General features: G+C 36.3%; 1 long non-coding RNA gene across 1 annotated transcript; it reads right to left on the minus strand.

The window, feature by feature from the left end:
- Window positions 1-1282: 1282 nt before the first annotated feature.
- Window positions 1283-3138, minus strand: LOC139868598 (uncharacterized). Its single transcript, XR_011765975.1, has 5 exons — window positions 2857-3138; window positions 2411-2551; window positions 2060-2235; window positions 1544-1920; window positions 1283-1411 (listed from the first exon to the last, which is right to left on the minus strand). It is a non-coding gene; the product is annotated as an uncharacterized lncRNA (long non-coding RNA).
- Window positions 3139-12985: the final 9847 nt, after the last annotated feature.

Genomic DNA, 12985 nt, shown 5'->3' on the forward strand with positions numbered 1-12985 from the left:
TATTGGAAACACTCAATAAAAAAATTTAGTACCGAAAAGCGAATTATGCGAAACTATGAAGGAAACCGCGGACAAATCACAAAGAATAAGTTTGACTTCAAAGAATCCAAATAATTCAATGCCTGCTGAAGTCTTTAGCAAATATCTTTCTCCTTACTCTAAACCCTTGCGGACAATAGTCTCCATCATCCTATGATTTTAGATATTCAAAGATATTATCGTATCTTTCATTATAAATATCCTCGATATTTCTGAATATATTTTCATAACTAATCTTATCTGAAATCATTTATCTATAAGAGTGGTAAACAAGTGGAGTGAATTGACAAGAAGAGTTAATCCAATTACATTCAGACAAAATAAATAAAATGAGATTGAGATTGATAACAACTAATTCGATTATGTATTTGATATCCAACAGAATTCTTAGCTGGTGACCACGACATTTAACAACTTGGTACGAACGATTTTGATATCTAATACTTTTGGAGATTCAAACAAAATTAGATACTGTAATTGATCGAGTTGCAAAATCTGATTTTGATTTTCTGAAAGAAAAATACGTGTTTGTATATATATTTATATATGTATTTGAGTATATGCGTACTGTATTAGGTGTGTGTATACGTATACTGTATTCGGCATGTATATATGTATATGTACCAGGTTAAAGTCCATATTAATAAATATATATTTGTATTAATAATAATTTTAATACTAATAATGAGTTTGTAATTTATAATAATAAAACTAATAATGATAATTAGTATCATTAATTCTAATAATTAATAATTAACTAGTTCAATAATAGTTCTAATAATAACATTAACAATTATGATAATAATAATTATTATTATTAACAATATTAATATTATTATTGTTTAGTTGTAATTTAAATATTATTGGTTATCATGATTAATATTATTATTATTAATATTATTACTCTTATAATTATAATTAGCAATATTATGTAATAATATTAATAATACATATTTATTTACATATTTATTTATACACAATTGTTCGTGAATCATCGAGAGCAGTCAAAGGTTAAATAAATTCATGTAATCTATTCTAAAATTTTTGAGACTCGGTTTTACAGATTTTGCTTATCATGTCGAGATCTAATAAAGATTAAGTTTAAATTTGGTCGAAAATTCTCGGGTCGTCACAAAATCCACACACCAGGCTTATGAGTAGAATAATCGATTACTTTAACAATTCTAAAACCAAAAGAATTTTAAAAATCTGAATGAACAAACGTAAACACTAACCAGCTTATACGGGTAATCGTTGTATTTTTCTTCGAATGGAAGCCTATCTATCATATTGTCTAGTAGTTCCACTTTTCCTACTTCAAATCGAAACAAATCAGATAGAAATGTCTATCTTGTATAACCGGGAAAAACACCTATGAAAACCAAATTAATTGTAAAGTTTAATAACATATATATATAGTAATCGAGCTATAGATAAACATATATTTATATTTATATTATGAACATAATTTAAAAACATAAATAGAAACAAGTGATCAACATACCAAATCGACATTTGATACTGCCCTATATTGTCTGTCTCCACACACAACTTTTTCGATATTAGTCACAAACAGATTATAACAGTTAATGTCTGACATATCTCCATTTATCATGCCATCCTTCTGAAAAACCAAATGTAACAACACATTCAGTTTGCATCCTTACCGGCAGAACAGAAAAATTTTAACTATTACTAACCAGTATTCCACTATGAAAAAACACACTCTTGATTGAATCTCTATCCCTCAACCTTTCCTCCAGATTTAGCAACGTAGCCTAGCAATCCATTATAGGTGACTCAACCCAGTTGCTAGGTAGTAAGCTATGGAACGTGTCCATAATTGTCTGGACACCATCTCTAGTTTCAAACACAATTTCCCTGTGCACATGTTTTATTACACACAGATGTTATAGTTAGTCACCATTTAGTTTAAACAACTTAATACAACTTAATCAAATTATCATCACATTTGCGTGGACTTCAAAATAATAATATTAATAAACAACTAGATACTTACATGCTTAGTTCGGTCCCTGCCTGAATATACTTCCATTAATTATTCTCTTCTGTGAATAATCTTCAATTTCTTGATTTTCAAGAAACTTTAATCGTGATTCACGGATAGTCTCTTCAATAGCAGCTTTGTCCTTCACAAGTCCGACGATAAAAATCCTCCAACTTGTTTTTATACACCTTAAATGAATATTGTCAAAAAATAAAAATAAAAATAAACTTTTCTTGCTAAAAAAATTAAAACATAACTGTAACATTCGTATTTGCAATACATGATATCAAACAAAATTGTTCATCTAAAACTGCTGGTAACATATATTATTAACAACATCTACTTTCAGAATCGTTTCCATACCTGATAATCATTATCATTCACTCCCCCAGCTTCTTTTGATGGTATACGCTCTTCAAAACTTGATGATAGTCTGATACTGATTAGAACTAATAGTTTCAGTTTATGCATTTCGGTTCCGTAATCGGGCCACCTTAAGACATGCTGTAATGAACACTCATAAGTCATAAACTTGATGAAATGGAAACACATCATAAATTGTACATACAAACATGATGATAATCCAAATCAAGTTCGTCATATGCTTAACAAATGCATCATGACTATCACAAATTGCTTTTCATTTCATAAAGTCTACTTTCCTTTTTATCTAGAAACACAAAATTTGAGAATAACCAAAACAATCGCTAATTTTAACAAAATCAAACACTAACTACTGATTTTAACTAACTCTAACACTAAATTTTACAAACCCTAACAATAATTTTAACAAAGAGAAAAAAAATTACCATGTGTGCTTGGATTTTTGTGTTTCAGTTGTAATCTACCAAAATTGCTGCTTTAATTGAAACACGGAGGTGAAGTGACGGAAGTAGGTGATGGGGCTAGTGAAGATGGAGAGGTAGATGTAAGATGGACATGCAGAGGGAGATGGATCGGGAGATGGAGGAGTTTTGTGCGAATTAGATGGAGATACAGAGGGTAGATGCCTAGATAGAGAGGTGAACGATTGAACGATTTGGTTCTAGGGTTTTTTTATGTCTACGAGAGTAATTAAGAGGGAGATGGAATTTTGGTCGATCCCACTGTATTACTTTTCGTTTTCCCGTTGTGATATTTTATTTGACAATTTAAAAAGAGCACAAATGTAAATGAACCGATTTTTTACAAATAAGAGGTTTTAAAAGTTTGAAACCGGTTTTAAAAAGAAAAAGGTTCCTATAGTCAAGGTTGTAAAAGTCGTGAGTTGGGGACGCATCGGTTGAGACCTAAAAAGGACGCGTCGACCGAGTCGGGGGACGCGTCGTGGACGCATAGGTCGTTAACCAACGTTGACTTTATTAATAATTTCTTAAATATATATTTATTATTTATATATATATATATATAATAGTTGATTATGTACCATAAATTTCTTAAATAAGAACTTGAATTTAAAAACAATCAAACTTCAAACTCAATTAATGTTACCGAGTACATAATCAGTAATGACACAGAGAAAAGAGCGGCTCAAAAAATGAAAACAAACCCTAATTTTAAAATATATCATATCTTGACGAAAATTTGATTGACATTGACCGTTTTTGACCAACTTTGACCGTCTTTGACAGACTTTGATCGAGCTTTTAGCTTTGACCGTCTTTTGAGTCATTTTCAGAAAAAACGGAACTGAGAACCCAAAAAAAGGACGCATCGGCCGATGCGTCGGCCAAGTCGGCCGACTTTTACTGTAACATCCCGCATTTTTCCGTTAAATTATTTTAACGCCCGTCTTTTTCTTTTTAAATAATACCCTTCATATCTAGATTCGTATCCTTTGTTAAGTAACATTTTAAATATTCTCGTTATCGGATTTTTAATATCTCCCGTACTTCCGTGTAATTTAAAATAATTCGTTTGGTTAGTTCTCGCACCCGACAACAAACTTGAGGGACTAGTTTCGCCAAGGTGCCAAACATTTGACTAGGTCAAATGGTCAACACCTCCTCTTATCCACTCATTTCACCTCCCACTTTCTTCTTTCTTTTCTCTCCACCATTTTTGAACTCAAAACACCCATTCACTAAATTCATCATCTATTTCCATTCAAGCAATCAAACATCAAAACAAATTATATATTCGTGATCCTCTCTTCATCCTCTTCGATTTGGTACCAATTTCATCACATTTGGGTAACATTTCTAAAACACTAGATTTCTTTAAATTCGTGTTCTTGACTTATAAAGTAGTTAATTAGTGTCTATGGCTCATTGTGATGTCGTGTATGTAATTTGTATGCTCGATTTGTTGTTTTTGGTGTAACTAGTTCATTGTGAAAATTGCTTGCTAAATCTTTGATTTTGGATGATTAAAAGTTGTTTAATTGTTAAAGTTCATGTTTTAAAAGTGTTACTAGTATCATTAGCTTCGTTTTGATGTATAGGTTGATTAAGGAAACTCCAAGAACATGATTAATGATTTTGTGAACTTGGATTAGGGTTTGATGAGCTTTACATGAACTTTTGATGCGTCAAATGCTATGAGATATTGTTGTTAAGTGTTTTGTTGCAATGTGTGTTTGATTACCTTCGAAACGGCATAACATACATGCAAATTGGTTGCCCGAATCATAAAATGCGTTTTTGGAACTTGAACTTTGATTATGAATGTTTAATTGCGGTTTTTGGTTGTTGTAAGTGGAAGTTTGATTGATGAAATGCGTTTAGATGTTTTCCTTATCAAAATACCTTTCCGATGGTATAAGATACATGTTTTAAGTGTTTTCGGTGCATGAGATGTGTTAAATTGTATTTTGGTTCGTGACTTGGACCATTTTTCTGCAAACTGCATGTTTCCCAGGTATTGCGCGCCGCGCATATACCCGCGCGCCGCGCATAATTAGAAATCCCAGATGTTTGCCTTCTTGGTTGAGTTCTGACCAGGATTTACACTTGGGTGCGCGCCGCGCAACCCATAGCGCGCCGCGCATATGCCCAGCTCATTTTTGTTTTTATTTTTCCTTTCACAAAATGTTTCCCGCTTAACCGTAACTCCGATTAACATGGAACTTGGCCATTCTGCTCATAAATGATTTCTCATCATGGGAAAATTGTCGGATACCCGACCCGACCCCGTTGAACTTGACTTTGACCAAGTTTGACTTTTAGTCAAACTTAACCAAACAATTATACGATCGTTCTAACATGTTTAATTACTTGTATCGTGCATGAAACTTGACTAATTGATTCACATGCTACATAATCGAGTCGTAACGAGCCATAGGACTAATTGAACATCTTTGACCGTTTGTGTTTACCGTTATTGATACAACCTATATGTTTAGGTCAAGACTAGCTTTGTCTTTGCACGCGTTTACTCGTTGAAGTACTTTATTGACTCTTGCACTCAAGGTGAGATCATAGTCCCACTTTTTACTCTTTTGAACTTACTTTTGGGATGAGAAAACATAAACGATTCTTTTGAACTAAGTGAACACAAGAACGGGAAAACAAACATTCTACATACGAGTTTAGAACGAAAATCCTCAATCCGATTATCATTAGTTACATCAGATGGTGTAAGCGAGAACTTATGTTATATGGCCATATGGGTTTGACAACCCTCATCTTTGACGGTTCGCTACCGTCTACGGGTGAAATATATTTTCGGGAAACAGTGTTTGTTCTAGCACTAATTACTGGGGTATTCAACGGACGGAATGTTAAGCTTTGATAATTGGGTGCTCGTGAATATTAACTTTAGAATGTATTACTATTATTTCAACTTTACAAATCTTGTGGTTCGGCTTACTTTACTTTTACTCACATACTTACTTAAACCTATGATTTCACCAACGTTTTCGTTGACAGATTTCTATGTTTTTCTCAGGTCTTGCACGATATGTGATACATGCTTCCGCTCACTATTTGATACTTGCATTGGATGTCGAGTATACATGCATTACTTGGAGCGTCTTTTGACTTTACTTTAAACCGTGTCGCCTAGATTTCAAATGTACTTATAACCTTGTAACTTAACTTTTGGTTGAACAATTCTTGTAAACTTTGGAAACAATCTTTATTTTGAAATGAAGGCGACATATTTTGGTCAAACTTTGTCTAAAGGACTTATGACTATGCAATGGGACCTACGTAGACGACGCCGTCATTTGACGATTTGTCGGGGTCGCTACAAGTGGTATCAGAGCCTTGGTTGTAGGGATTTAGAGTTCATTTGTGTCCACCCCGAGTCATAGGGTACATAGGTGAATCTAGACTACAACCGGCATATAGACTGAAGTAGGAATTACTTGACTAATTGTGCATTTATACTCGAACTCTTCTATCATATCTAACTCGTATTCGATCTTGATCTTACGTTGATAAATTTTGTTGATGCGCCACCTTGACTTTATGAAGTAATGTTAAATGCACATGAGAATCAGGGTAATATAATTTCCGGGATTATATTACGGTGATTCACATGGACGTTCCGACATTATGACATAGAGAATTTAAGGCGAGTCAAGGAAAATTTTCTCTCTATCCTTATTCCATGCCACGGTTAGTATTGTTGAAAATACTAACCAACGATATTCTTGTGTCATGAAGGAACAATGGTTCACCAAGGTCAACACAACACTCCTCTCGAAACTCTAGAACAAGCTCTTCAACGAATGATAACCACCGCCGTGGGTACGGCCGTGGCCAATCACTTTTCTAACAACAACAATCATGGAACCGGTAATTCAAACGAAGGTTGCTCCCACAAGAACTTCATGAAGTACAATCCTTCCACTTTCGATGGAACCGGGGGACCGGTTACTCTCACCCGATGGTTTGAACAAACAGAATCCGTTTTTAGCATAAGCGGTTGTCAGGACCAAGATAAGGTCAAGTTTTCCACCCTCACTCTTACCGGTATCGCTCTCTCATGGTGGAACACGTATGTACAATCAGTGGGTATCGATGAAGCCCTTACACTCTCTTGGACCGAATTAAGAGAAAGAATGATCACCGGATACTTCCCGCGCGATGAGACTCGAAGACTCGAGCAAGGGCTAAGGAATTTAAAAACGGTCGGAAATGACCTCGGAGCTTATAATCAACGGTTTACCGAACTAGTCTCAATGTGTCCAAATCTCATGACTCCCGAATCCCTAAGAGTCGAACTTTACATGGATGACCTCCCTAAGAGCATTCAACACGGGGTAATGGCATCCCAACCCATTAACCTACAAGAGGCTTTAACAATGGCCCGCCATACTTTAGACACGGCGAATGAAATGGAAACGCCGGCACCAATGGTCGAGAACCAATCGAGCGGCAATAAAAGAACATGGGAAGCCTCTCAATCAAGCAACCACAACCACAACAACATCTCCAAGAAGCCTTTCACCCTCGGCCGCAAGAAGGGGTACGCCGGAAATCTACCTTATTGTAACAAGTGTCGCAAACATCATTTTGGTGAGTGTGGCAAACCATTTTGCATCAAGTGTCACCGAAGTGGCCATGTGGCCCATGCCTGTAAGAGTACCGCTACCGTCGCTCGAAAGGAGCCCAATGCGCCCACGACGGGTGTTTGCTTTGAATGTGGCCAACCGGGTCATTTTAGGAGTGCATGCCCAAATAAGAAAATCAACCCCAACGCACGCCGTTGAACTTTCGACATCAACGCCTAGGATGCCCGAGACGACGATGGACTAGTCACGGGTACGTTTCTTCACAACAAACCGTATGTTTCATACTTATTCGATTCAATTACCGCTAGACGTTTTACAACCAAGACTTTGACTTGTACTCATTACCTTCCATCTTTTCCCCTAGATACTATTTAGGCGATTTAAGCGACCAACGGAAAAATATTGTGTGCCTATAAATATTATCGGAGGATATACGTTAAGAAATTGAACTCGACACCAATAGAACTAAGGAACTCAAAACCTATTCATTAAGGAGAAATTGTTGCCCTACATTTATGTATAGATTATTGTGAACTAAGAAATTTTCGGTTGGAAACCGATACCCTCTCCCTCGCATCCATGACCTCATGATTATTTGCACGAATCCCGTATGTTCCAAATCGACCTCCGTTCCGGTTATCATCAATTGGGGGTTAAGTGAGACGATGTCTCCTAAGCCACTTTCCGAACTCGCAACGTTAGTTGTAAATCTCTCTTAGTACCGTTTGATTTAATTAGGGCTCGCCCGTATCCATAAACCTCTTAAACCGCGTATGCAAATTCATATAGACTAATCTGTTATCGTATTTATAGATGACATCTTAACTTATTCAAGTAAAGAAGGAAAACGAACAACATCACCATCTTAAGCTCGAACTTTTGAGAAAAGAGCAACTCTATACCAAATTCTCCGAGTGAGAGTTTCTGTTGAACGAAGTCCAATTTTCTAGACCATGATGTTAATGGTCAAGGCATTACAATCAATCTCGAAATCAAGCCACATGTAATCAGGAAACTCTCCCAACTCAGACTTATATTCGTAAAAATATTAGATCTCACCGGTTGTTACCGAAGATTCATTTCTGACTTTTCTCGTGTCACACGACTTTTAAACTCGTTAACTCACTAAGGAAAACTCTAAACCTCTCCGTGTTCGAACCTTGAGCGTGATTCTTCACACCAACATTTCTAGTTAAAATCGTATAGCAACAGATGGAACTCAAACATGGAAATATTTCTACTTGAACGCCGAAAGGCATACTCTCTCGACTCAAAAATCAACATAACTGAAATTCGTTATTTTGCACGAAGAATTCGAATACTAAATTGTGGATCCGATCAATTTTCTCGTCATCCCGTACCACACTACATACCTCTGTTATTTCACCGTCACCGTCTGATATTACTGGAATTTAAGATAGCACACAATCCAACGATACTTCACTCTTCTTTGACTTAACGCCCTTGTGTTTCTGATAATCGGTCAACTATTATTCAACCCCGAACTATACAACTACGTGTACTACCTCGTTTCTCTTTCAGACTTCAACTTTTGACAACTAGAGGCACGTTATGGCAACCTCGAGATGTAAACTCATCCTATTCTAAGTCCTCATTTCACTACTATCTTTACCGTTCGCATTTCCGTTTAAAGAAACTCCTTGTAACATTTCTCCATGGATAGAGAAACTCCTCATATTACATAAGTATTCGCCACGAGGGTGAATAGTCCTAACGAACATTTTTCGAACCCTAACTAACTTGTTCAAACGTATCTTAAGAGATTCTATTCCAACACGGTGTATCTTTGTCAATTATCACGTATCGAAATACTCGCTTCACTTCTAGTTTTACAAGAAACCTTGGGAACCCGCTTAGACATGAGTACCGCGTACCACCCACAAACAGACGAACCGAGCAAACGAACGATTTACGTCTTGGAAAGACATGTCACAAACTCGTATTGTCACCTTTAGTAGATCACTCTTACAACAGTAGTTACCACTCGTGTGTTCACGCGCACTTTCCGAAACCCTATATGACCGCTAATGTCATACCCCTGTTCATTTAACCAAAGCATCAACCACCGAAATCTGAACTCCATCAAGAAACAACAATTGAAATCATTCAAATCCGAGGAGGGCTCGAGACGATCCGTAGTCGCCAAAAGAGTTATACCAAACTTAGATGAAAACCTCACAAATCCCAGTGTGTAACCGCGTAATATTGAGAAACCGCACCTTGGAAAGGTGTAATCCATTTTGGGAAATCGAGAAAGGCTATAGCCGCAATATTGAACCTTTTGAAACCTTGGGGCGTATTGGAACCGCTTCCTACCGTTTAGAACTTCCGACTCAATTAAGTTTCCGTTTACCTTACATTTCGTGTAACAAACATAGAAACGTGTCCTGCGGAACAGGAACGTGCAATTCTTCTAAATGCACCAACTATTGAAGACAAACTTCTCTTCATAGGAAAACCAGTTGAAACCGGGGATCGTAAAAATCCAAATTCATGAGAACACTCAAGGACGTACCTTCACTTATTCATAGCATTGACATCTCCGGTCTCGAGTGAGAGGCATCGATTATTATTTCCAACTAAATTTCGGGACGAAATTTCTTTTGAGGTGTGGATAATGTAACATCCCGCATTTTTCCGTTAAATTATTTTAACGCCCGTCTTTTTCTTTTTAAATAATACCCTTCATATCTAGATTCGTATCCTTTGTTAAGTAACATTTTAAATATTCTCGTTATCGGATTTTTAATATCTCCCGTACTTCCGTGTAATTTAAAATAATTCGTTTGGTTAATTCTCGCACCCGACAACAAACTTGAGGGACTAGTTTCGCCAAGGTGCCAAACATTTGACTAGGTCAAATGGTCAACACCTCCTCTTATCCACTCATTTCACCTCCCACTTTCTTCTTTCTTTTCTCTCCACCATTTTTGAACTCAAAACACCCATTCACTAAATTCATCATCTATTTCCATTCAAGCAATCAAACATCAAAACAAATTATATATTCGTGATCCTCTCTTCATCCTCTTCGATTTTGTACCAATTTCATCACATTTGGGTAACATTTCTAAAACACTAGATTTCTTTAAATTCGTGTTCTTGACTTATAAAGTAGTTAATTAGTGTCTATGGCTCATTGTGATGTCGTGTATGTAATTTGTATGCTCGATTTGTTGTTTTTGGTGTAACTAGTTCATTGTGAAAATTGCTTGCTAAATCTTTGATTTTGGATGATTAAAAGTTGTTTAATTGTTAAAGTTCATGTTTTAAAAGTGTTACTAGTATCATTAGCTTCGTTTTGATGTATAGGTTGATTAAGGAAACTCCAAGAACATGATTAATGATTTTGTGAACTTGGATTAGGGTTTGATGAGCTTTACATGAACTTTTGATGCGTCAAATGCTATGAGATATTGTTGTTAAGTGTTTTGTTGCAATGTGTGTTTGATTACCTTCGAAACGGCATAACATACATGCAAATTGGTTGACCGAATCATAAAATGCGTTTTTGGAACTTGAACTTTGATTATGAATGTTTAATTGCGGTTTTTGGTTGTTGTAAGTGGAAGTTTGATTGATGAAATGCGTTTAGATGTTTTCCTTATCAAAATACCTTTCCGATGGTATAAGATACATGTTTTAAGTGTTTTCGGTGCATGAGATGTGTTAAATTGTATTTTGGTTCGTGACTTGGACCATTTTTCTGCAAACTGCATGTTTCCCAGGTATTGCGCGCCGCGCATATACCCGCGCGCCGCGCATAATTAGAAATCCCAGATGTTTGCCTTCTTGGTTGAGTTCTGACCAGGATTTACATTTGGGTGCGCGCCGCGCAACCCATAGCGCGCCGCGCATATGCCCAGCTCATTTTTGTTTTTATTTTTCCTTTCACAAAATGTTTCCCGCTTAACCGTAACTCCGATTAACATGGAACTTGGCCATTCTGCTCATAAATGATTTCTCATCATGGGAAAATTGTCGGATACCCGACCCGACCCCGTTGAACTTGACTTTGACCAAGTTTGACTTTTAGTCAAACTTAACCAAACAATTATACGATCGTTCTAACATGCTTAATTACTTGTATCGTGCATGAAACTTGACTAATTGATTCACATGCTACATAATCGAGTCGTAACGAGCCATAGGACTAATTGAACATCTTTGACCGTTTGTGTTTACCGTTATTGATACAACCTATATGTTTAGGTCAAGACTAGCTTTGTCTTTGCACGCGTTTACTCGTTGAAGTACTTTATTGACTCTTGCACTCAAGGTGAGATCATAGTCCCACTTTTTACTCTTTTGAACTTACTTTTGGGATGAGAAAACATAAACGATTCTTTTGAACTAAGTGAACACAAGAACGGGAAAACAAACATTCTACATACGAGTTTAGAACGAAAATCCTCAATCCGATTATCATTAGTTACATCAGATGGTGTAAGCGAGAACTTATGTTATATGGCCATATGGGTTTGACAACCCTCATCTTTGACGGTTCGCTACCGTCTACGGGTGAAATATATTTTCGGGAAACAGTGTTTGTTCTAGCACTAATTACTGGGGTATTCAACGGACGGAATGTTAAGCTTTGATAATTGGGTGCTCGTGAATATTAACTTTAGAATGTATTACTATTATTTCAACTTTACAAATCTTGTGGTTCGGCTTACTTTACTTTTACTCACATACTTACTTAAACCTATGATTTCACCAACGTTTTCGTTGACAGATTTCTATGTTTTTCTCAGGTCTTGCACGATATGTGATACATGCTTCCGCTCACTATTTGATACTTGCATTGGATGTCGAGTATACATGCATTACTTGGAGCGTCTTTTGACTTTACTTTAAACCGTGTCGCCTAGATTTCAAATGTACTTATAACCTTGTAACTTAACTTTTGGTTGAACAATTCTTGTAAACTTTGGAAACAATCTTTATTTTGAAATGAAGGCGACATATTTTGGTCAAACTTTGTCTAAAGGACTTATGACCATGCAATGGGACCTACGTAGACGACGCCGTCATTTGACGATTTGTCGGGGTCGCTACATTTACAACACTGCCTATAGGTATAAAAAAGAGACCTCTTATTAAGTAAAAAGAGCTTCCAAAAGTTTGGAACCGGTTTCTATTAAAAAGAGGTTTCTTAACTTAAATAAAGAGACCGGTTTCTTTTTTGAACTACAAAACCGGTTCCTTTGAACTTTTGAAACCTCTTTTCTTCGGCTCCTCTGAAAATAGGTTTCTAATGAGGGTTCCTTTTATCATTTTTGTAGTAGTGCTACCAGAGAATATCGATCGTCGGGGATTATGGGAAGTATGTAAATCGTACGGTAATATCGTCGATTCGTATGTAGCATTCAAGAAATCAAAACAAGGTACTCGTTTTGGTTATGTAAGGTTCGCAGATGTGAAAGATCCATACACGTTTGCGAAGCTTTTGT

This window comes from Rutidosis leptorrhynchoides, chromosome 1 (assembly GCF_046630445.1).
Source record: "Rutidosis leptorrhynchoides isolate AG116_Rl617_1_P2 chromosome 1, CSIRO_AGI_Rlap_v1, whole genome shotgun sequence".
Taxonomy (NCBI): domain Eukaryota; kingdom Viridiplantae; phylum Streptophyta; class Magnoliopsida; order Asterales; family Asteraceae; genus Rutidosis; species Rutidosis leptorrhynchoides.